The sequence below is a fragment of the Hyperolius riggenbachi genome, chromosome 1 (assembly GCF_040937935.1).
Source record: "Hyperolius riggenbachi isolate aHypRig1 chromosome 1, aHypRig1.pri, whole genome shotgun sequence".
Lineage (NCBI taxonomy): Eukaryota > Metazoa > Chordata > Amphibia > Anura > Hyperoliidae > Hyperolius > Hyperolius riggenbachi.
The window spans coordinates 155,179,131-155,204,237 of record NC_090646.1 but is presented as its reverse complement, the minus strand read 5'-3'; the positions used below and the strand labels follow the sequence as shown (position 1 = coordinate 155,204,237).

At 41.3% G+C, this 25,107-nt stretch overlaps 1 long non-coding RNA gene across 1 annotated transcript in view; it reads left to right on the top strand.

The window, feature by feature from the left end:
• Positions 1–23,547, top strand: part of LOC137546513 (uncharacterized) — a 40,695-nt gene extending 17,148 nt beyond the window's left edge. Inside the window, exon 3 of the long non-coding RNA XR_011026273.1 lies at positions 23,431–23,547. This is a non-coding gene — a long non-coding RNA (uncharacterized lncRNA). The remainder of the gene's footprint in view (positions 1–23,430) is intronic.
• Positions 23,548–25,107: the final 1,560 nt, after the last annotated feature.

The following is a 25,107-nucleotide window of genomic DNA, read 5'->3' as shown; positions in this document are numbered from 1 at the left end:
CGCAGCTGCATCTCCACAGAATGTTACAGCTCCCTAAAGGTTTATCCAGTTAAATCGTTAGGGTTTTTTTTAGTATTTCAGTAAAGTGTAATGGGGATTTTTTTCTCTAATGGTTATCATGGTGTGCCTAATCTTTTAAAACAGAGAGGAAGTTCTGAGTTTAGATCCACTTTAATATTAATAAATGATGGACATTTGGGATTCCATCATTTGCGTATATTGGAGCACGACAACTTACTTGTGCCCAGTATTTTATGTTTACAGTGATGAGCATGGCAATTGGAAGTTCGGCAGTGGGGGACAGTTAGGATTCGGCATCATAGGGGGTGTAGGTTAGATTTAGGCATTGTGGGGATTCGGTTAGGGTTAAGGATCAGTGTGCAGAAAGGCTAGGGCTAGGTATCAATGGGGGGTTGGTTAAGGTTAGGCATCAGTGAGGGGATTGGCTAGGGATAGGCATCAGAAGGAGGAGATCAGTTAGGGTTAGGCATCAGCGGGGGGGGGGGGGGGGTAGTTAGGGTTAGGCATCACTGGGGGCATGGTTAGGGTAAGATATTGTTAGGGGGAGGGCTCTGTGTGAGAATAGGGTTAGGTTTAGCATTAATATCAGTAAAATTTACAGTAGTTGTAATATTAAAATTACTACGTACAATAGTAGAATAATGTTTAATTTACAGTGTTTTCTAAAAGCGGCTATTTCCAACACTCAAACTTTTTGCATGCACGCAATGGGCTTGATTCATTAAGCTGCGCAGTATGGATGCGACAGTCATTTGGAAACATTAGGTAGCATGGTGTTTTAATTTTGGGATGACTGACAAAGCTCCAGCTGGTCTCCTCCATCTAAAAAGTGCTCCCCCGGGCTTTGCAAAGTGCTGCAGTGAAGCAGTCCCTCACCTATTCACCGACATACTGTGACTTCTCTCCATCATTGCTGGGGTGCCTGTACCTGGTGACCTGACGGCATGTACGTGGTCACGTATGTGGGGTACAGGTGCCCCAGCGGTGATGAATAGAAGACCCTAGGTGTGCTGATGCGCGTAACTTTACATACGGTTGGCCGTGTGAAGTATTGCGAGCGCGATACTTTACTAGCAGCCGATACTATGTTAATTAACATAGTTACGGTAACTATGTTAGTGGCTACTAGTAAAGTATCGCGGTCGCCATACTTGACAGGTCCACCCGCATTTAAAGTTACACGCGTTGCTATGTAAGCATCTCGTTCAAACGCTGTCTTTTTTTTTCAACAACACCAGCATTTAACATCTAAGTTTTTAATGTCTTTTGAAGGCTTTTAATGGCTTTCAGTGAGTAGCTTTGTGTTGCTTTTGGTGGCTTTTGCAGGAAAGGGCTGGGTTTTGTGTCTGCAGGAAGCGGAAATACAGTCTTTTGTTGGCTTTCATAAGCTTTTGCTGGCATTCAAACAAAAATGCCAGCAACAGCAGATGACTTCTAGAAGATGCATGTTGCTGTTGAGACGAGACTCTGGGATGTACTGACAGGCTTTCATGAATGCCTGCAAAAGCTTGTACTAAATGCTCCCATTCACTTGCATGGGGCGGCGCTCGATTCCTAAAAATGTTGCTTTTGCCCGTCGCCCTAAGCACCGTATTTACCACCCACAAAATGTCCATGTGAACCTGCCTTTATGTTTCCATCATATCATTCTGATCTTTTGGAACAAGTCAGGGATCAACAAGGCCATATCTTGTTAAAAGTTGTGATCCAGCTATAGGAGCAGTTATACACACAAGGTAACTTACTTTATGCTTCTGCAAAGTTCTCTTTAACTATATGTCAATAACCAAAAGAAATATCCTTTTTTGTACATTCCTTCATTGCACAGAAGACAGCATTCCTACGCTAGGAAATATTTGCTAGGGACAGAACATTGTCTATTTCAGCGGCAGGAATTCCTATTTCCTGTGTTAAAGAAAACAGAAGCCAATGGCTGATGCAGATTTATATTAAGCTAGTGAACATGGACAGCTTCTCCAAAGATGTTTATAATGAATACAGAAGACAGAAATTATTTGCAAACAACAGGTTCCCCGCACTGTTAGCACGCATGGTAGGAAGCTGCAATACTTCACCACAATTACTGTTTTGTTAGTATCTTAGCAAACAGAGCAGGCCTGAAACTCACTCCAGCCAAAACTGAACGCCTTCAAGGTCACATTAATTGATTTAAAAGCAACCTTCACAACTCTACTATGCACAGCTTCCAGAACTTGTCATAGTTTGATGAATGCACACATTGTTATCTGTAATAACAGACCATGATAAAAAGTAATTGTTGATAGGATAAATGTTGCCAAAAATATGACCAAATGCATATAAAATCTGGATTTGTGAAAGTAAAAATACGTTTAATAATAACGCTAAACTCCAGGAAAAAAATGACTCAAGTTTTGGATGGATTGGAAAAGGGCTAGAAAGTCCCATGTTGCTATTGCCACCCAGCATCCACCTCTGTGCCCTCTCCAGACAGGACATGGTAAACTCCTGAAGAGTTACAGCGGCACCTTTTATAGAGTGAAGAAGAGTTAAAATCACTGGCAAGCTATTAGTACTGGCACTACCACTTTTTTTTTCTTCTTTAAAGTCACTTAGACCCATAGGTGTTCCAGGGACAGATATTGAGGCAAATACTTGCAATGGGGATACAGACAACCGCAAAAACCCTAAATATTTTGGCTACAATAAAAAAATAAAGTAAACAAATGTGATATTGTTTCTTTCTGCTCACATTCACCATTAAGGGCCTGAGCCCACTGATGCAGTTGTGCGCAGTTTTGTCCGCTTTTCAGAAACACATCAATGTTACAGATGCTGAAAAGCGGACAGAAACGGACACAACTGTGTTAGTGGGCTCAGACCCTATTATAGAAAGATATTATCCAAATACTAGATTATGTGAGGGCTGAGCCACACTGCTGAGCATTTAACAATCTGTACACCAGAGCCGGGACAAGGTCCTCCAGCACCCAAGGCTGAGACACCAAAGTGCGCCCCTCCATCCCTGCCACCCCAGCCATCACACACTGATTGCTATAAGACTAAGAGGTGCCACAGGGCCCACAACCTCCCCAACACCTTAATCTCTAGTTATCTGGCTTGCAGTCACTGCTATGTATCCCCTTTTCTTATTTCTCTCTGCTTCAAACACAATTAGGAATGACAGCTGAATGAATTCTGCGCCCCCTCCTACACTGCGCCCTGAGGCTGGAGCCTCTCCAGCCTATGCCTCGGCCCAGCCCTGCTGTCCACACTGTGTTTGCAATTTGAAAAAAACACCCCCATTGACATGCTTTAACCACCTTAGCGGTATGGACGAGCTCAGCTCGTCCAGTACCGCCAGAGGGTGCCGTTTAGGCCCTGCTGGGCCGATTTTGATGAAATAAAAAGCAGCACACGCAGCTGGCACTTTGCCAGCCGTGTGTGCTGCCTGATCGCCGCCGCTCTGCGGCGATCCGCCGCGAGCAGCGGCGAAAGAGGGTCCCCCCAGCCGCCTGAGCCCTGCGCAGCCGGCACAAATAGTTCCGGCCAGCGCTAAGGGCTGGATCGGAGGCGGCTGACGTCAGGACGTCGGCTGACGTCCATGACGTCACTCCGCTCGTCGCCATGGCGACGAAGTAAGCAAAACACGGAAGGCCGCTCATTGCGGCCTTCCGTGTTACTTCTGGCCGCCGGAGGCAATCAGAAGAACGCCTCCGGAGCGCCCTCTAGTGGGCTTTCATGCAGCCAACTTTCAGTTGGCTGCATGAAATAGTTTTTTTTTTTTATTTAAAAAAAACCCTCCCGCAGCCACCCTGGCGATCTTAATAGAACGCCAGGGTGGTTAAACATGAATTAGAATTGTGGCAAAGTCACACCAATTTGGGGCAAACATTTTGATTTTGTTTTGATTTTGTCACGATTCTAATGGAAGTCAATGGGAGTGCTTTTTTTAAAATGTAGCACGGACTGATCGCAAAGCACTCAGCAGTGTGGCTCAGCCCTTACACTTACAATGGACAATACACCCCTCCTTTCTTCTTTTCTTAGGTCCTCCTATCAGTCATTCATTTCCTTCATTCCTTTTGTTTTTAAGTCTTCCTTTCCTCCTTTCCTTCCTTTCTATGTTTCTATTCTTTCCTTCCTTCCTTCCCTTCTTCTTCCTCCCTTCCTTCCTTTTATCTATCCTTCCTTTATTTCTTTAAATCCATTTCCTTTATTTTCTTTCTTATTTCCTTTCACTCTTCCTGCCTTTTTCGCTTCCTTCCTGTTTCCCTTCCTTTCTTCTTTTCTTTTTTTCTAAACCCTGACTTCCTTTCATTGGCTATCATTCATAAAGCATTTCCACATGCGGAAATGCTTAAAACAGCTGACTTTACCGACCACTCGGCAAAGTCAGCATTCATAAAGCCTCTTTCCGCATGGAAAAATGACACTACCGAGCAGAGTGATAATTCACCACCTTGTGCGGTGATTATCAGTACAAATGTAGCAAAATGTTCATTCATAAAGATCACCGCAAGCGGTGTGAGGTCGGGAAGTACTGCTCCCTCTGATGTGGCGATAACAATGTAAGTGAATGGAGACACACAGACCTCCCAGGCAGCTGCAGCAGAGCGGAACACGGAGAAATGTATCAACTCTGCAGCTTCCGTGTCTCCGTCTGTCTACCGCCAGCCTAGTTCGGGGAATCTCCGCACTGCTACCGCACACAGATACATCTTTATGACTGCCCACCCAGAAGTCTAAAAATCCGCCAGCGGTGTTTTCCCACACTGATTCTCTTTACCCACAGCCTGTTCATGAATGATAGCCAATGTCTCTTTCTCCCTTCTTTCCAAGTCTCTCTTTTCCATTCTTTTGAATATCTCAAGATATTAGAAAACAGAGTACAACTAGTAAATTCCTATTTGCTAGCGATCAGAGCTTAATGATGAGTGTGCCAGTTACCATGTTATTTTTTTCCGCAGTATTTATCCTGTTTTTCTGTATCTAAAACTTCTTTTTATTCTAAATAAATTAATGGACTAAGGCCAAGCTTGAAGTATTTACAAGTATACCCATGGCAACCATGCAAAGCTTGACAGAAATAATTTTTCTTTAATACCTCATGTCTCATGATAAACTTAAGGAAAGAAAACAGAAAAAACTGGCACCAGTATGCGGCAGGGATGGAACGGCCTCTCCCCCCACTGCAACCATTCTGTAACCCGGCCACAATAAAGGGATTTTACGCAGCAGTGCCCGCTTCTCCTCTTCCTTCAATACCTCATGTCTCATTGGAACAATTATTGCTGAACATTATTTTATTGAATAAGTATCATGTTTTATAATATTGTGTTTTGTGTAGTCTTTCTTTTGACTTAGAGGCTGGGTTGAATGCTATATACTATGTACATCAAAAGCAAAGAATATATTTTGCTCAGAGGGCAAATCAAAGACTGGGAAATGAAAAGAGAAACAATGTAGATCTGATCTGATTGGATTCTGTAACACTTCACAGAATATGTTTTACAACAGGTGGTAGACTGTGCAGCTGCCATAAAGTGTACTGTATGTGCTTTTAGTATGTATAATACATTTGTATATTCAATACTTCCAAAAAAAAGTAATATTAATTGAGCCCTGTAGTAAGAATAGTACAGAGCTTAGTCTGGGAATATTTGCAACAAAATCATTATACCGGTAACTCTATAAACTGACTGGAATCATGGCACCATTAGATACTATTATCTCCAGCTCACATGCAGCCTCTTCCTGCTTGCACATAACACTGCAGCTTACTTTAAAGATTAAGAGTGTAATTATTAAGTTTATTCAGTATTTATATAGTGCCAACATCCTCTGCAGCGCTGAGTATATAATCATGTCACTAACTGTCCCTCAGATGGGCTCACAATCTAACCCCCACCATGTCTATGTACGATATGTATCATGTAGTGTATGTATCATAATCGACTTGAAATATGATGTAATATTAACACCTTGTGGTCCCTCGGCTTAGTTTGTTCATGATCAGTTTAACAGCAGGTGAGCAGAAGTAGCGCACAATAACAATGAGCAACCACTCTGTTCTGTAACATACATGTAAACAGGGCCTACAATAAATAAGGCTCACAAGAAAGCTGCTAGTAGAATATCGGTACAATTACTGATATTCTACTAGTTAAATTCAGATTGTAAAATATATCTAATCTTTGCCGATATTTCACTATGACCTAACCTAACCTTATCCTAACATGAGCCCTCCCTCTTGATGCCTAACACTAACCGATCTTCCCTGGTGCTGCCTAACCATAAAACCACCCTGATGGTGCCTAACTCTAAAATGTCCCCTGATGACACCTAACCTTAAAGGTTGTCACTAATGGTTCAATTTATAGCGAAAAATCATTTGCGTGATTAGAAATTCTGTGGGCATGACAACACGTGCATTCAAGGCAAGACTCCTTAAACACCTTGGGAATATTACTAGTGGGGAGAAAAAAAATCACAGATCTCTAAACATTTCCAGGAAGTACATAACGGTTCAATTGCTGGACTCCGGGCAATGTGCATTGATAATGTGGAGGTCTCAACATGGAAAGAGTGAACGGAAGAGATGTTATTGCAACAAGAGGCGATGTGGATATATCGACTGAGGTCGCGACATCCACACGGTTTAAATGTGGATTATTACCTTAAGAGTTTTTTGTAAAGCAGTAGGAGGGGTCAGCTAGGTATATCTAGGACTAGTAATCAGGGTGTGAGGTTAAAGGGTCCTATGCAAGAATGTTTTGTCGGTGTATGAATTAATACAGTGAATTATCTGGGTCCCTTATGTGAAGCAATACAATAATACAACTTACAAGTAGTGTGCCCCTCTAGATCTCTTTAATAATAAAAAATGACTTGGTTTATAACTGTCATATGAGAAACCTTTGTGCTATATAGACATATGGTGAGCTGTCTGTTTTCACAATAAGTTCAGTGGAGCAGGGCATTCTGATCTATTTGCTTGTTTGGCAAGCTAAGTTTTTACATTTTCCTGCTTTCCTCCACTCTGTTGTGATGCATAGGAACTATAGACTGAGTGGAACAAGAAACTGCTTCTGAGTGTTCACACCCGGACAGATACAGTTGTAACACTTACCCGACTAGTGTGAAGCGGGTGGATCTAAAAGGTCCCTATTTAGGGTCGCCCCCCCCGTGTGTAAACCATGCCCTGATGAAGACCGGAAGTACCGGTCAAAACTAGTCGGCCTATGCTGCGTTGTGCCGCCGACCAGACTCGCCACTGATTCCACCGCTGAGTTCCCTCACTGCTGATGTCCTGGGTTCCGGTCAGGTGACTCATGCGTGAAAGCCTCCCCGGCTAGTTAACGCTCAAGCCTGTAATGGCAAGCTGTCTCATAGATGAGTGGCACTAGTGGACAATGGACGTGCAGAGATGGAAAATCACTCCAGCATGCTGTGACCCAAGTGCCGATCTGAACAGCCATACTAGCCGGTGAAGTGGTGCTGCCAAGGGACCGGGAATCGGAGCCAGGCAGGAACTGTCAATCGGAGGAGAGGACATCAATGTGTGGATAACACAGGGGCCCCTGTAAGGAAAACATCACCCATATGGTCATCATCCTATGGAGCTCTGACAAACACTGGAGTTGTGAGTATGTGAAAAGCCCTGTGGCTGCAATATAGCCGCTGTGGACTGCTTTGCTTTTTTGCCTTGGCTCTGACATTGCTTTACCACATAGAAGGCTTTAGCTTTGCATGCTGCTGGACTTACTGAATGGCAGGTTAGCAATGACCACTCACTGCCATAGAGTTAACTAATCCTGGTAACGTTTGGAAGAACTTAAGGGACCTTCTTTGGGTGTCTTATGCTGCGGGCCCATATGTGTGCTGTGTGCTTTGGTGAGTCTGGTCGGGCAGCCTGACACAGCTTGTGTACAACAGCGCTGTTGGTTTTAATGTGTCCTGTACACCATTTTATACTTTGATAAATCACATAGAATACAATAAAATCAATACTTTTTTTCACGGCAACCATGTCACTCCATGTCACCGATTGTTTACCAATTGTGGCGGTTGGGTAAAAATTTACCTGTGGAAATTAATGTAATTGGATTCTTGACTGTCCCCTTTTTCCTATCCCTATTTTCCCCCTTTTGTACTGATTAGAAATTCTGATCAGATTGGTTGTGAATAATCTCAATTTGAATTTTCTTGTTGGTTGTGATAGATAGGAAGCAAATATTGGTTTATTGATGGTGTAGTGAACGATTTTTCTTCAGATCAGAATTTTCTGCTCGAACGATGTTTAACTATAAATTAGATCGTTAGTGGCCACCTTAAGGAGCACCACCATGCTGCCTAACCCAAAAGACCCCCCTGGTGCTACCTAACAATAATCCCCCTTCCCGGCAGCAATTGAGAGTGCTAAAAGCAGCTATTAACAATGCTGCCTACGGCAGCACCCTTTTTACCTGTTTTGGTTCTGTATGTCAGGAGCCAAGCCCAGCTACTGTTGCTGCCTCATTTGACACCACTAAAATAAATGAGAAACTCTGTAATAATAATAGGGAGAAGAAGAAGAAGATGATAGGATAAATGACCCCTTCTACCTATTTACTTGGGAGGGAGTAGATATATCATTGTATCTTTATAACTCAAATAAATCAGGAGGGGGGGGGGCATTTTCCAACCTATTTGAGCATAGTAACCACCAATGTGGGCTTGCATTACTCAGGGGGTAATACCAATCTGCATAAGGAGCCTGTTGGTGTACATCTACACAGGGCACCACAGTAATATGGGTGCCAGAGATGGCTGCTAGTAGAATATCTGTAAAATGACTCTTAATTCTACTATTAAGCAGTGGTATTTCCAATAGTAAAATATCAGTTATTATAAGCAGGGAACAGCACACAAAATGTTATGATTAGTATAGACACAGAATAACTGCTTTTCTGTATTCAAAGGGAGTGACATGGGAATACAGTATTTTAAAATGAGGCCAAAACTAAAAAGGCAAACATGTTTACAGCCTTGTGACTTGAAGTGGTGGCTCTGATTCCTACCTAGCTGAGATAAAACGTACTGACAAATAACGATAATAACAATAAATATTAGTAAAAACAATCATCATTATTATGATCTTGGACAAGACTCAACAGTCATAAAATGAGTATTCTTTCTGTACCTGCCCACTAAGGAAACATGATAGAAAAACTTCCAAAGCAAACAACGAAATATTTCCAATGGTTTTAGCAAAGGAAGAATTCTTATACATTTTAGCCAGACATTATCAAAACAAATTCTCTAATAAATATGAAATCTGTATTTGAAATCAAATAGAACCCTTGTTTGCACCATTTACCTTCTTATGCACTCTAATGGACTCCTGGAAAAATGCCACCTTGCAGTATACATATCTCAAACCCTTATGTGCGTAGCCAAATGATAATCACAGTAGACTCACATATTACTGCTTTTTGGCAGATTATCCCATGATTGTTTTACAAATAGCCCTCCCAACTGTCATCTCTCTCCACCATATTAAATAGGTTTTGTAATAGATCACACCTGTCCAGATGCTTTTCTTGTGAAATGCTAACTTGGAAACTGTTACCCCACTGCTTATTGTATGTGTGGGTTCCTAAAATGCTTAAAATGTAAGAAATCCTGTCTACAAGCAGCTGCAAATAAAAATGGAAATTAAACTTCGCTTGTGGTTGCAACAAATGCAGACAGCATTGAATATACTTATATGTACACCGCCAACATAAATCATAAGCTCTACACAGACAATATCCTACCCTCATAACTCATATATAATGGTGCTTATAATGTAAGATCCACATTGTATAAATGTTAACTAGAATGTCTTTGAATATACACATAATTTGGAGAACGTAGGATATATCAACAGAGAATTTTTTTTTTGCATTTTGGTAACCTTGAGTAATATGCAGGAAGAACAACAACAAAAAACTGAATATATTGTAAACACTATACCTTTTAATGCATAAGTTAAATCAGGAAAGCAGAACAAAACCCGGAAAATTGGAAATACGGAAATTGGAAAACGAGATATTGGCATTGGCTGAAGTTGGAATTTACGCAGAATCGGAAATAAGCATTTTTCAACCATCCCTATATTTATTTCAGCAATGTTATTTATACCAATATTGCTATCATAAACTTTCCAGCCTCCAGCAAACAAAAAAGTTTTCAAAATAAGTTTTTACATAGTTACTTTGTTTCAAAAAAAAAAAAATACATCTGTCTATCAAGTTCAACCAGGAGAAAAAAAGAGGAATAAATAAAATAAATTAGGTACATTAATGTCCTGCACTTTCACAGATCCAAATTGATCCAAAGGAAGGTAAAACAAAAACCTTACAAGGCTAGGTCAATTAACACTTAAAGAGAATCTGTACTGTCTGATTTGTACAATAAAAAACACACCAATCAAGTCACTGTGACCTCCTGAAACCCTCTTTGCCATCTCCGCCGCCCCCGCCGCAATCCTGGCTTTTAATCGCCAGTTTTAGACAGTGTTTATATATACTGTATATATATATATATATATATATATGTGTGTATATATATATATATATAAAGGATCTTTTCAAAAAATTTGCATATTGTGATAAAGTTCATTATTTTCTGTAATGTACTGATAAACATTAGACTTTCATATATTTTAGATTCAAATACACACAACTGAAGTAGTTCAAGCCTTTTATTGTTTTAATATTGATGATTTTGGCATACAGCTCATGAAAACCCAAAATTCCTATCTCAAAAAATTAGCATATTTCATCCGACCAATAAAAGAAAAGTGTTTTTAAAACAAAAAAAAGTCAACTTTCAAATAATTATGTTCAGTTATGCACTCAATACTTGGTCGGGAATCCTTTTGCAGAAATGACTGCTTCAATGCGGCGTGGCATGGAGGCAATCAGCCTGTGGCACTGCTCAGGTGTTATGGAGGCCCAGGATGCTTCGATAGCGGCCTTCAACTCATGCAGAGTGTTGGGTCTTGCGTCTCTCAACTTTCTCTTCACAATATCCCACAGATTCTCTATGGGGTTCAGGTCAGGAAAGTTGGCAGACCAATTGAGCACAGTAATACCATGGTCAGTAAACCATTTACCAGTGGTTTTGGCACTGTGAGCAGGTGCCAGGTCGTGCTGAAAAATGAAATCTTTATCTCCATAAAGCTTTTCAGCTAGTGTTGGGCGAACAGTGTTCACCACTGTTCGGGTTCTGCAGAACATCACCCTGTTCGGGTGATGTTCGAGTTCGACCGAACACCTGATGGTGTTCGGCCAAACCGTTCGGCCATATGGCCGAACTAAGAGCGCATGGCCGAACGTTCGGCTAGCGCTGTGATTGGCAGAACGGGTCACGTGGTTCGGACCCGAACGCGCTCTGATTGGCCGAACGGGTCACGTGGTTCGGGTAAATAAATACCCGATCCACGTCATTTCTCCGCCATTTGTCTGTGAGTTTAGCTTTGGGTAGGCAGGCAGGGTAGTTCTCTCTCCAGCCAGGCTAGCCAGGGTCCCCCCAGTCATTGTGTCGCTGCTGGGAACAGTAGTACACCGCTCACCCACACTATATAGCATTGTGTTTACTGCCACTCTGTGTACACCGCTCACCCACCACTGTATAGCATTGTGTTTACTGCCACTCTGTGTCTCTGCTGGGAACAGTAGTACACCGCTCACCCGTCACTGTATAGCATTGTGCTCTGTGTCGCTGCTGGGAATAGTAGTACACCGCTCACCCACCACTGTATAGCATTGTGCTCTGTGTCGCTGCTGGGAACAGTAGTACACCACTCACCCACCACTGTATAGCATTGTGCTCTGTGTCGCTGCTGGGAACAGTAGTACACCGCTCACCCACCACTGTATAGCATTGTGCTCTGTGTCGCTGCTGGGAATAGTAGTACACCGCTCACCCACCACTGTACAATCAATTTTCTCAAAAACTATAAGCTCTTTTTCAAATATTTTTTTTCCTCTTGTACCCACTCTCAAGGTGCACATACCCTGCAAATTTGGGGTATGTAGCATGTAAGGAAGCTTTACAAAGCACAAAAGTTCGGGTCCCCATTGACTTCCATTATGTTCGGAGTTCGGCGCGAACACCCGAACATCGCGGCCATGTTCGGTGAACGTTCGCGAACCCGAACATCCAGGTGTTCGCCCAACACTATTTTCAGCAGATGGAAGCATGAACCCACTTTTGAACCAGAAACAGCGGCAGAAGCGCCTGACCTGGGCTACAGAGAAGCAGCACTGGACTGTTGCTCAGTGGTCCAAAGTACTTTTTTCGGATGAAAGCAACTTTTTCATGTCATTCGGAAATCAAGGTGCCAGACTCTGGAGGAAGACTGGGGAGAGGCAAATGCCAAAATGCTTGAAGTCCAGTGTCAAGTACCCACAGTCAGTGATGGTCTGAGGTGCCATGTCAGCTGCTGGTGTTGGCCCACTGTGTTTTATCAAGGGCAGGGTCAATGCAGCTAGCTATCAGGAGATTTTGGAGCACTTCATGCTTCCATCTGCTGAAAAGCTTTATGGAGATGAAGATTTTATTTTTCAGCACAACCTGCCACCTGCTCACAGTGCCACAACCACTGGTAAATGGTTTACTGACCATGGTATTACTGTGCTCAATTGGCCTGCCAACTCTCCTGATCTGAACCCCATAGAGAATCTGTGGGATATTGTGAAGAGAAAGTTGAGAGATGCAAAACCCAACACTCTGGATGAGCTTAAGGCCGCTATCAAAGCATCCTGGGCCTCCATAACCCCTGAGCAGTGCCACAGGCTGATTGCCTCCATGCCATGCCGCATTGAAGCAGTCATTTCTGCAAAAGGATTCCCGACCAAGTATTGAGGGCATAACTGAACATAATTATTTGAAGGTTGACCTTTTTTGTTTTAAAAACACTTTTCTTTTATTGGTCGGATGAAATATGCTAATTTTTTGAGATAGGAATTTTGGGTTTTCATGAGCTGTATGCCAAAATCATCAATATTAAAACAATAAAAGGCTTGAACTACTTCCGTTGTGTGTATTTGAATCTAAAATATATGAAAGTCTAATGTTTATCAGTAATATAGATGTAAAATAGATGACCTTTTTCCCTCCATATGCAGATTATGCCCCTCTGGTCCTTTGTACAAACCTAGGACCAAAAAGCTTCTTTGCCAATCATATGTATCGCCCTTTGAAGTATTAATACATGTTAATCAGGTCACACCACATACGTCTTTTTCCATGCTAAATAAGTACAGTTTGGCAAACCTTTCTTGGTAAGTGAGACCTTTTATCCCTTTAATTGCCATCATTGTACCAATTCTAGCATGTCAATGTCCTTCCTATAGTGTGGTGCCTAAAACTGTTTGCCATACTTCAGATGTTTCTCACAAGTGATTTATACAGAGGGAGTAGTATACCAGAATTGTATTTACTTTAGCTGCTGCTGTTTGACATTGAAAATGTTTGTTTAATTTGTTACCATTTTCAAGTCCTTCTACAAGTCTGATGTTCCCTGCTGTATGCCATTTATCTTACATGGTGCTTTACCATTGGCACATCCAAATGAACATACGTTTGTTATTACTTATTACTTTTCTTACATACAGTGTATTACTGTTTCACTTGCTATGTGCTTAAAAGTTATTTTATAAATAAGATGAGAAAACATATCCTGAGAGAAAAGTCAGTGGAAAAGTTTACTGAATCAGGACCTTGATTTCCACAAACTTGCACTTCAAAATTTTAAATAATCCACATTTTACTTTTTCTCTCTACCTATGCACAGAATCTTAAAAGACTTGCCAAATACCTGCGATAAATGCTATCCATACATATACATTTCTGGAAACTTCTTCACCTCATGTGAACTGATGAAGACATCTGCTACCAGTGAAACATATTCAAAAATATAAAATAAGATAACATCAAGTTGAAAATGTCCTTATTTTCATGTGGATATACCGTGACTTAGATAAATGAGAACCTTAACAGACATATGCTGGGGAATAGACAGAGTGTAGGAGAATTCACAAAAGAAAGTGCTATTTCTGGCTCATTCTTCTCACATCTACCATAAAACAGACACCATTTCTAGTGACTCATAACTTTTAGCCTGTCTTGCAGCCAAAGGAGGAGACACAGAAAGGCAACGGATAACTTGTTTGTGGTTTCATCAGTCAAGCTCAGTGTGCAGACATCAAAGTGCAATCACCAACCACTTAAACATAAAAAGAGAAGTTCAGTTGGTGAGTCAAAATGGCCATTAATTGCCTTTCTCCACTCACCATCTTCATTCAACCTCTGAGCAGGATCATCCATAAGGCAACCTAGGCAGGTGCCTGGGGCCTAGTGGGTGTCAATGGGCCCGAATGCATCTTCCCTCAATTGAATTAATTCACATTTAATAACAATGATGGATCAAAAATCAAGAAAGGAATTTGCTTGATTAGGCCACAGCAACTGAACTGGGGGTGGGCTGTGGCAACAGATCTGGGTGTGACCACAGAGCTGGCAGCTGGGCTACCAAGGCTTTGGGAAAAACTGACATGGCAGTTTTGCCAAAGAAGAAGTTGCGGGGTTTCAGGAACTTTTTAAAGGGTACCTAAACTGAGACAGATTTGGATGTTTCCTTTTAAACAATACCAGTTACCTGGCAGTCCAACTGATCTCTTTGGCTGTAGTAGTGGCTGAATCACACACCTGAAACAAGTATGCAGCTAATCCAGTCTGACTTCAGTCAGAGCACCTGATCTCTATGCTTGTTCAGGGGCTGTGACACAGGATCAGCAAGAGAGTCAGGCAACTGGTATTATTTTAAAAGGAAAATCCACACCCTTCTCAGTTTAGGCTTCCCTTAAGGATAGCCAGATATGCTATCTTGCCCGGGGCCTCTTTGAATCTTTATCTGTCTCTGTTAAAGTTCACTGTTTCCTTTTTTAGTTTCAAACATTTTTTATTTAGTAAAAGCAAAAGTTTATGTTACAGGTATAACATATTCTGATGGTCAAATACGGTTTCCTCTTTTGGGTGTAATTGTGTTGGAGCTAGGGGAATCTAAAGTGTTGTACCGACATAATGTTGAACCTTTTTTTTTTTTTTGGTATGGTGCTAGAAGAACAAGTAAACTTATAATAATGTTTAGTGATGAAATATTTATTGCTAGACTTTACTATAAACACACTTTGACCATGTGTATGGTTATAGTCCATAATATAATTGCATGGACAGTTGAAGTTCAAGTTATACCAACAGTACATATTGAACTCTTACAAATAAAAAGTTTGCCATTTGTTTTCAGTAACCAGTTCTCTGTCCATAATCTAAAGACATTTTTCTAAAATAAAACTTTCTGACTTAGCGAAGTCTTTTAAAAGAAGAATTTACACTGTTCATATTTTGTCACATTTATCTAAAAGAGGATCTTGTGAACATTATGTTTTTACTACTTGGATGCATTGAAATAAGAATTCAAACCTTGCTGACAATGCCAACTATTGCACTTGAAGTGCAATGTGTTAGATATTTTAATTAGATCCATATGGCTTGAAACATATTATCTGTGATGATGATATTTGCATTACAACCATTCAATAATATAATGATTTTAAAGGCAAAAAGTTATTATTATTATTATTATTATTTATAGTGATGATCCTAATCTGCTTATTATCATTACAAAAAAATTCACATACATTTTCACTTTTGTTGCCATATGTTATTATGATTTCGACATTCAATGGATTTTGTGTAATTCATTTGTAATTTCATGTAATTTTCATGTAATTGTATGCCGAATTTAGTGCTTAATAGCAAAGCCCTTATATACAGGCTATTGTCACCCAAATTGCTATGTATGTTAAGAAGAATAGTGGGGAAAAGTAAAAAAGATAATTTTTCAAAAAGACCTTGGAGTTTTGGAGAAAATCGATTGTAAAAATGCAACGGAAAAATGTTTTTTAACTAGTACTTTTTCTGAGTTTAAAAAACATTTTTCCTTTGCATTTTTAAAATTTTCTCAAAAACTACAAGTCCTTTTTAAAAAATTATTTTTTTATACTCTATACTCATTCCCACTCATATCCTTAATACGCTTTGTTATTAACCACTTAGGTCAACAGAAATTACCTGAAAAAATACACAAAATTGCAAAATTATGGTTCCTGATTATGTTTACAAACTAAATTAATTACGATTTTTCAAGAAATTTCACATTAATATTTGGCATTGTAATTGTGAATTAGGATGCAAAAATACATTTATGTGAAATTTTGTTCATCACTACTAATTATTTAGTATTTATATAGCGCTTACATCTTCCACAGCACTTTACTAAGTATATACACATATATTCTTGTCACTAACTGTTCCTCAGAGGGGTTCTCAATCTAATCCCTACCACAGCCCTATGTCCATCATAGTCTAAGGCCAAAACTTACCTCTCTACTTACTCCTAACCCTAACTTACTCCCTACTTACTCTTAACACTAACCTCACCTACTCCTAACATTAACCAATTAGCCTCCCTTCCCTCTGCCTAGTGGCGTAGCTAAGGAGCTGTGAGCCCCGATGAAAGTTTTACAATGGGCTCAACCAAGCACTCTATAAATAACATACATAACTTGCCAATGGCAACTACAGTGTCAGAGGTGCAAGTAGGGCATGAGTACAGTCTGTTAATGATTACCACGATTCAAAGCATGTATAGAAATGATTATTAAAGTACAGGACCAATAGAAAGCTAATACTGTGGTTGAGGGGGGCCCCTCTGGCCCAAGGGCCCGATGCGGTTGCAACCTCTGCACCCCCTATTGCTACACCCCTGCCCCCGCCTACCTAGCTTAAAGAGAACCTGAACTGAGTAAAATTATTTCAAATAAACACATGAGGTAACTTAAAACGAACATTACATAGTTACCTTACCATCAGTTCCTCTCAGAAGCTCAACATTTTTTTCTGACAATGATCCCTTCCAGTTCTGATAACATTTTGTCAGAACTGAAATATATCAGTTGCTGTCAGTTATAGCTGAGAGGACAACTGATGTGCCAGTTACTGTCCATGTTTCCCTATGGCTCAAGTGGGCGATGTTACAGTTTAACCGTGTGCTGACCAGGAAGCTGTTATGGGGTAATGGCCATTTTCAAAATGGAGGACAGAGAATTCTCTTGATCACAGTGGACAAACAGGACGCAGGAGAGGAGAAAGAGATTGATGAGTAGACTACACAGGAGGGAAGTATGACTTGTGTATGCTTATTTTGACTTTTAATTTTCAGTTCAGGTTTTCTTTAACACTATGAATTATAATTTACACCATATCACTTACCCCTGCCGCCACTCTCTGTTCTTCTGCAGCTATCTATGTCATCCCTCCACCACTATTTACATCATCTGGCGTTATATCTGACACACTGGGTACCGCTATAGCCACACTTAACACTGCGGTCTATGCAGCACTTAACCTATGGGGCTCACAGAAGCACCCACATTACTTTATATGGGATGACCCCAAGTGCCCGCAACTTATGCACCAGTTAATGGGGAGATTCATATCCAACCCACACAGTGTATATCAAAGTACATTGAAGAAAACAAACTGGGGTTTCTTAATTTCCTTCCTTGGTGTCTGTCATAGAGTTGGTCGAAAAGGGTCCAGAGAGACTGTTGTAGTTTATCTCAAGCTTCAACTTGCTTAACCCTCCTGGCGGTTTGCTAAAAAATCGCCAGGGGGCAGCAAATCTTTTTTTTTTTATTTTTTTTTTTCATCTGCTCAGCGGCATCCCCCCAGCCCCTCCGATCGCCTCCAGCGATCAGCGATCAGGAGATCCCGTTCAAAGAACGGGATCTCCTGGAGGGCTTCCCCCGTCGCCATGGCGACGGGGCGGGATGACGTCACCGACATCATCGACGTCGTGACGTCAAAGGGGATTCCTATCCACCCCATAGAGCTGCCTGGCACTGATTGGCCAGGCAGCGCACGGGGTCTGGGGGGGGGGCGGCTGCGGCGCGACGGATAGCGGCGGATCGGCGGGTAGCGGCGGCGATCGGGCACTGCACGCAGCTAGCAAAGTGCTAGCTGCGTGCAGCAAAAAAAAAATTATGCAAATCGGCCCAGCGGGGCCTGAGCGGTGCCTTCCGGCGGCATAGCCCGAGCTCAGCTCGGGCTTACCGCCAGGAAGGTTAAAACAAACCTGAACTGAAAATAAACTCATAAAATAAACAATGGCATCTTTTCTCCTACTCCAAAATAAGACTATTTTTTATATATATAACCTGACAGTTTTATTTTGTGTCTAAAAGCTTAAAAAGTAGGTTTAGGCCCTGTTCACAGTGCTCAGCTGCATTGCAAAATAATCTTGCATGGCAACTCACTGCCCCTACACTTCAATGGGCCTGTTCACAGTACTGAATTGTAATTGGTCGTATTATTCTAAATCGCTGCATGCAGGCTTGGTATTAAAGTCTATGTCCAGTCTCCATTGCAGCTCACACACATTTTTAACACATTTTAACGCATGCTTTACGCAACTGACCACTGTGAATCCAGCCTCAATGTTTTTTATTAGTGAGACTAGGTCCAACTAGAGAGAAACTATTTACACACCTGAATTCTTAACACTTACTGTGGAAAAGAAAAAATTAACAAAGGCAGGAATGGCACTGTACATACACATGTGTATCTCATCATGTCACATGTCAGTTCAGGTACCCTTTAAAGAGGAACTTTAACCAAGGGTTGAACTTCATCCCAATCAGTAGCAATACCCCCTTTCCCCCAGGAAATATTTTCTTTTTCCCAGTTACAGGTTAAACTTAAAAAATTTGAATATTGTGCAAAAGTTCATTTGTTGCAGTAATTCAACTTAAAAGGTGAAATTAATATATGACATAGGAACCCTTTGCAGGTGGTTTTGGATTAATTAGTTGGTTAGAGTATTATTATTAAAGGACTTCCGAGGCCAAAACGAAGAAAATTACACTTTACCTTTTTCTTAGCAGAATCCACGGAGGATGCCCTGCGAGTCCTCTGCTCCGTTCCGCTGTCAGTGTAGGCCTTTTCGTTCCCCCAGGGTTTGCCCCGACCCCACCGAATGGGCCGCATCGATGCCACCCCTAAGATGGCCGCCGCCTTGATCCGCGGCTGCGCAGTACACTTTGCCGCGATTGCGACTGCGCAGCCTTTAGCCCGCCTCCCGCCGCACGCTTCAGGAGGATGCCGGGACCCATACGCGGCGGGAGGCGGGCTAAAGGCTGCGCAGTCGCAATTGCGGCAAAGCGTACTGCGCAGCCATGGATCAAGGCGGCGGCCCTCTTAGGGGTGGCATGGATGCGACCCGTTCAGTGGGGTCGGGGCAAGCCATGGGGGATCGAAAAGGTCTACTCTGACGGCGGAACAGAGCGGAGGACGCGCAGGGCGTCCTCCGTGGATTCTGCTAAGAAAAAGTTAAAGTGTAATTTTCTTCGTTTTGGCCTCGGAAGTCCTTTAATGATTTATAAAACACCACATATTCCGTGGCGCTATAGAGTCTGATACATTGAGCTAAAAATATTGAACATTTTCACAATATTCTAATGGTCTGAGATTTTGATTTTGGGGTTCTCATAAGCTATAAGCCATGATCATCGAAATTATAACAAGTATAGGCTCGAACAATCTTGCTTTGCATGTAATGAGTCTATTTCATATATTAGTTTGACCTTTTTAAGTTGAATTACTGAAATAAATTAACTTTTGCACGATATTCAAATTTTTCGAGTTTCACATGTAGATCATCAGGAGGGTCTGTGTGGCTGATATTGTGGTGAAACTCCTCCCACAACATGATGTCATGACCATGGTCCTGACAGTTTGCTGTCAGTGAACCACATTGCATTGTGGTAAATAACAGCTTTTTCCAACTGCCAAGCAAGCAGCATCTACCTATATGCATAGAACTCCCAGAAACAAGCTTTCCACAGACATCACTTGCCAGTACTAAAGATGTCACCATCATTGATACATTTCAGAAAGTAAATCAGGGATAGGAAAGATTTTACAATCTGCAAACGATAACTAAAACAGTTATAAATGAATATTGTAAAAAATGAGCAATTTTACTGATTACATTATTTTCGCTACAGTTCCTTTTTTAAACCCCTAAGGTCTCCACACTCCAGTGCTCAGCTCTTTTTTGATTTCAGCTTAAAGGTGGCCACACACCATACAATTTGTTAAATATCTGTTCAATTTAAGAATTGCAATCAATTTTTCTGACTGATTGGAACATTTCAAAAATATGACCAATATACCACACACCTGTGTTCAATTTTTCCCCAATTATGATAAAAATGATTGGAAACTCTCAGGAAACTGCTAGGGTGTGTATATCAATAAATTCACAATCCAACACACACCATACAATCTTTATTAGAAATTGAAGAGAAATATCTGGCATTCCGGATCGATATAAATCGGAAAAAAAACGGGAAATCCGATCGAATGAAAAAAAAGCTTTCGATTTTATCGGGACACATGATCGTTTTTATTGAATTCCTGTAAAATCAGATCATTTTATTGTATCGTGTGTGGCCACCTTAAGTAATTCATCTCTTGCTCCTCTCCAGCTCTGACTCTGGCTCCAGTCAATACAACCCACTACAAGCTCCAGAGCTGGATCCTTATTAAGGGCTGGTGCACACCAAAACCCGCTAGCAGATCCGCAAAATGCTAGCAGATTTTTAAACGCTTTTTTTTATTTTTATGAGGCGTTTTGCTAGCGTTTTGCGGATTGCTGCTGCGGTTTTCAGTATAGTAGATTTCATATATTGTTACAGTAAAGCCGTTACTGAACAGCTTCTGTAACAAAAACGCCTGCAAAACCGCTCTGAACAGGCGTTTTTCAGAGCGGTTTGCGTTTTTCCTATACTTAACATCGAGGCAGAAACGCATCCACAATCCAAAAAATGCCTCACCCAGGCATTTTTCGTTTCTGCAAAACGCCTCCCGCTCTGGTGTGCACCACCCCATTGAGATACATTGACCAAGCAGATCCGCAGCCGCAAGCGGATCTGAAAACGCCCAAAAAGCCGCTCGGTGTGCACCAGCCCTTACTCTAGGTGGTCACATGCTTCCTGATGGTATAGGAATGAGAGCTATCTATTAGTCCTTTTGATTCATTGCTCCCACTGCTCCTTCATTTGCTTATTGGCCTCCATGTGCAGCAAACCTCAAAAGACTCAGGCCAATCAATTCAAGATGCATTTTAATGCAGTTATGTTTTCACTAAAGAGGTTCCACATGCATTTTAGATGTGCATATTAACTCCGATTCACATCACCATGCTCACCGTCACTCAGAGAATAAGCTAGCACTGCATTCTCTAACCTTGTATTTTCTAGAGGAGCAAAGGCAGAAACCTGTCAGACAGGAGGGGAAAGCACACTAATAAAAAAAATTGAGAATCATAATTACAAGATATCATGAGAACAATAATTAATAACAAGTTTCTGGTTTTCATTCTGACTTCATGGAAAGCAGCACAGTCTTATATCTGTGATCAGAAAAACACTTTAATGCAAAAAATATATATCCTAGCAAAAAGAAGACAAGGATTGCGTTTAATTCTTGTTACTTTTCCCCTGTAATCATGAAGAAATGAAGATGTTCTGTCAATTTACAGTAAACATTGGTAGGAGCTCCAAGTTTAGCTTTCATCTCTTCATCTCTTTCCCATGAAGTGAATTTAATTTGTGATTTTAAGAAATGTTCAAGTGCAAATTTCTTAATGAAGCAAGTGCAGTGAAGGTGCTGACACAAGGAAGGACTGTTTGTCTGCTGACAGCTGGCTATGGCCCAGCTGGGAAAACTACAACACAGAAACCAGATGCATTGCTGAGAAAATGCTATTAATATAGTAACATACCCCACAACGATTTCATATTTTTCTTTTGTCTTAAAGTAGAGGCAAAAAAAAAATTGTAGTTATTTAGCACACTAATGACCGTTATGATGCTCTGTTAGGATAAGCCTACCGCACTGTAATTTCATGATGGTGGCAGTGTTGCTGATTATGCCATACATGCTAACCTCCTTCAGTGGTAGTTTCTTAACACAGTGGTGCCCTGCAGTAATAAGAAAGATATTTTTTCACTTTGCCTGTTCGTTCTTTAAAGCAAACCTGCAGAAAAAATAAACTTATGATATAATGAATTGTATGTGTAGTACAGCAAAGAAATAGAACACAAGTAACAAAGAAATAGTCTCATACTGTTTCCAGAACATTAACCTCCTTGCCGGTCTAATTCCCGCTGGCAAGGAGGCAGCGCAGAACTTTTTTTAATTTTTTTTTTTTAAATCATGTAGCGAGCCCAGGGCTCGCTACATGATAGCCGCTGAGCGGCGACATCCCCCCACCCACAATTATGCAAATCGGCCCAGCGGGGCCTGAGAAATCCTCCTGCGCAGGTTACCCCGAGCTGAGCTCGGGATAACCGGCAAGGAGGTTAAGAGTTGAGAAACTTCACTTCTGCAAAGAGCTACTCTGAGCTCTTTGACCCAACTTGAGTCATTAGGTCTGCTCTGTTTTATAGTTTGAATACAGAGTGTTGTTTGTAAAAAGCATATATGATAGAATGATGCAATGTTATTAAAAAAACAACCTATATAACTGAAAATAAAACTATAAGACTCTTTCTTTGCTGCTAATGTTCTATTACTGATTCATACTACATATACAATTCATTATCTCATAAATTTATTTTTGCTTCAGTGTCATTTTAAATAACCAGTTAGATTGACTGATTCCTTTAAAAGTTACTTAAACTTAAAAAAAATCTGAAGCCCATTTGCTTTGCCAGCCCTTAGCCATCCCTTCATAGAGGCGCTTTCTCCCTCATTAAAAGCTGCGACTAAACTCAGTTACAGCCACGGTGCATGCTATGTCCTCTCTATGTGCTCTTGAATGCACTCAAAAATGGCTGTGCACAGCAACTGTGGCTGGGAGCATTCTGGACATGAGCAGTTTGGGAACAGTTGTAAATGCGCATGTCTAAGATGCTCCCAGCCAAGGCTTCTGTGCACAGCCATGTAGGACCATTCAGGTAGAACTCTTTTGAGTCCATAGAGAATGCATGGTTCAAAAAGGGACAAAGTACTGAGAGAAAGCAGTAGCTGGAAATGCTGAGGGGCATCACCATTATGGGGGACTGGAAGAAGGACAAATTTTAGAAGGAAGCAAATTAACTTATTTGTATGTTTTTCGGATGTGGGAGGAAACCACGCAGACACGGGGAGAACATACAAAGTCCATGCAGATAGTGCCCTGACTGGGATTCATACTGGGTACCCAGTGCTGCAACGTTTTTAATTTGAAATCTCGTTATGTTTACAGTATATTGTATTTTATCACAGGACAATTTTAAAAGACCCCGTGTGAGAAGCTTCAGATGAAGGGGACCACGCTCCAAGCTTCATATCAGTTTCAGGGCAGTGGGCACTGTTACCACCTGCAACATGTAATATGTCATTTGATATGTGAGTATCCCTATGAAACTTTCTATGTGCTTCAGAATGATGCCAGATTAAGCTCATTCACTTCTTTTTTAAACTACAGTCCTGATCTGAATCCTGCTCGGCAATCCGTTCCTTTAATTGACAACCATGTTTCACTTTTGGCCTTCCTATATTCAGGATTGTTTGGACCTCTAGGTGCTTATGCATCATGTCATTATTTTATGAAATTAGTATTTTGCAAATATGTGTTTTTATACCTCTGGATTTGGAGTTAAAGGGACTCCGAGCAGTGCAGAAACTATGGAAAGATGCATATCATTTTAAAGGGGAACTGAAGTAAGAGGTATATGGAGGCTGCCATATTTATTTCCTTTTAATCAATACCAGTTGCCTGGCAGCCCTGTTGATCCTCTGCCTCTAATACTATTAGCCATAGCCCCTGAACAAGCATGCAGCAGATCAGGTGTTTCAGACTTTAAAGTCAGATCTGACAAGACTAGCTGCATGCTTGTTTCTGGTGTTATTCAGATATTACTGCAGAGAAATAGACCAGCAGGGGTGCCAGGCAACGGGTATTGATTAAAAGGAAATAAATATGGCAGCCTCCATATACCTCTTACTTCAGTTCCCCTTTAAAGCTCTCTTTCTCCTCTTTCCAATGATAGGTAAACCGCAGCCCTACGCCTTTTAGTTTTCGCTATTTTCGCGATTGAATTTGCAGCGGCCGCAATTTCAATCGCGAAAATAAAGAAAACTAAAAGGCGTAGGGCAACGATTTAGGTGTCGCCAGAAAGAGGAGAAAGAGAGCTTTAAAATGATATCCATCTTTCCATAGTTACATTGTATTACACAGGCCGACTTTTTCTGCTGAATGGAGCTGCTGACACTGGGGAAAGTGTCGTCCTGTGTACTACAATGTAACTATGGAAAGATGGATATCATTTTAAAGCTCTCTTTCTCCTCTTTCTGGCGACACCTAAATCATCGCTCTACGCCTTTTAGTTTTCTTTATTTTCGCGATTGAAATCGCGGCCACAGCAATTTCAATCGCGAAAATAGCGAAAACTAAAAGGCGTATGGCGGCGGTTTATATATCATTGGAAAGAGGAGAAAGAGAGCTTTAAAATGATATCCATCTTTCCATAGTTTCTGCACTGCTCGGAGTCCCTTTAAAGTGAACCTGAACCAAAGCTTGAATCAAAAAGGTAATCCTTACCTAAGAAGAGGGAAGCCTCAGGATCCTATATAGGCTTCCTGGTTTCGCCTTTCTCCTGCTGCCCCTTGATGGGACCCTCCAGAAGATCCAGACCGCACCCCTCTTCAAGTATGAGCATGGCCATGCTGCAGCTGTACAAGCATGGCCATGCCTACACAGTAGAACAGCATGATCCTGAATGAGCAGCTCTGGCTTACTGCGAAGGCAAGCAGGCACTGTATGGACACAATTTTGCTTCAAGAGGAGCCCTTGTTTGAAATTTTTTGGGGTCCGTGAGAGGCAGCAGAGGACTGGAGGACGCAGTAGGAAACCGCTACAGGATCCCGAGGCTTCCCTCTTCTTAGGGAAGCATCACCTTT